The following is a 1,150-nucleotide window of genomic DNA, read 5'->3' on the forward strand; positions in this document are numbered from 1 at the left end:
CTGATTATGGACCCCTGCCACCAAATGCACCAGATTGGTGTGTAGCTCCATTTGATCCTGAAGGTATCCTGAGGTCAGTGAGTTATATATCATGATATTGATAACTTGCATTTCTTATTTAGAATGCTATTACAATGCTAATTGACATTCAGTTACTAGTAGAAGTTAGTGCCTATTTAAAATCTTCTGAAAATCATCTTGGCACACCAATTTGTATTCACGGTTCCCTTGTATGTTTATTATCTGCTTTATAGGAAAATACTTAGTGAACACTTTGGATGGTAGTGTAGTTTATGATTATTTCAGATAATTATGTTTTCTTCTGGTTCGTTATAAGTTGAAGTGCTGATATTGCATTTTCTCACCAACGATCAGTTCAGTGATGGCTGCTGTAACATGTTTTGCTGGTTTACATTTTGGACACTTAATTGTACATTCAAAGGTACAGCTTCCTAATTGCTGATGTGTAAAGTGCCTGTCAGATGTTTGTGCTTTTGCTAAATTCTTTCTTCCCTATGGCCAGAGCACAAATGGAGAATGCTTCTATGGTTGCCAAGTTCTTTATTACTTTCACTCTTGTGGAATATTGGTGCAGGCATTAGGTATAGTAAATTATTTAACAGAGATGACTTTATACTTTCAGTTTTATAGAGAACTCGTACAATTATTTATTTAACCAGCATTCGTCACTTCTTCCAGGGATGCTTTGAGTAAGCCATTGTACACATTCAGCTACATGCTGCTTAACAACAGGAGCGTCTGGTTTTCTCCTAACTCTAATATATTAACAGTGAGTTTGATATATAATAATCATTTTGATAATATTGTGTTATAGAGATACAAATTGTATTCATTCTGTACCTATTTGCAGTGATATACTTATCACCATTTCTAGTGTTTGATTTGTTTTCAATCTCCTTGATCTTTTGAATGTATAACAAAGTGTAGATAATACAATAGCCTGTGCATATAGATCATAGTGGAGCCAAAAAGGTCCAGGGTCAAATTGCTTTTTGCCTCATTGGTGTTTGTGTCTGAAATGATCATAGCCAATAAGGCAACAAGCTTTCTGGGCGAAAAACTTAAACCGCACCCACTGACCTACCACCCCCTACCCCCCCACCCAAAAAAAAAAATGTTAGGCTTTGAG

At 35.9% G+C, this 1,150-nt stretch overlaps 1 pseudogene; it reads left to right on the forward strand.

The window, feature by feature from the left end:
- LOC109831863 overlaps nt 1-1,150 on the forward strand; it is a 10,041-nt pseudogene that overhangs the window by 4,533 nt on the left and 4,358 nt on the right.

Source organism: Asparagus officinalis, chromosome 2 (assembly GCF_001876935.1).
Source record: "Asparagus officinalis chromosome 2, Aspof.V1, whole genome shotgun sequence".
Taxonomy (NCBI): domain Eukaryota; kingdom Viridiplantae; phylum Streptophyta; class Magnoliopsida; order Asparagales; family Asparagaceae; genus Asparagus; species Asparagus officinalis.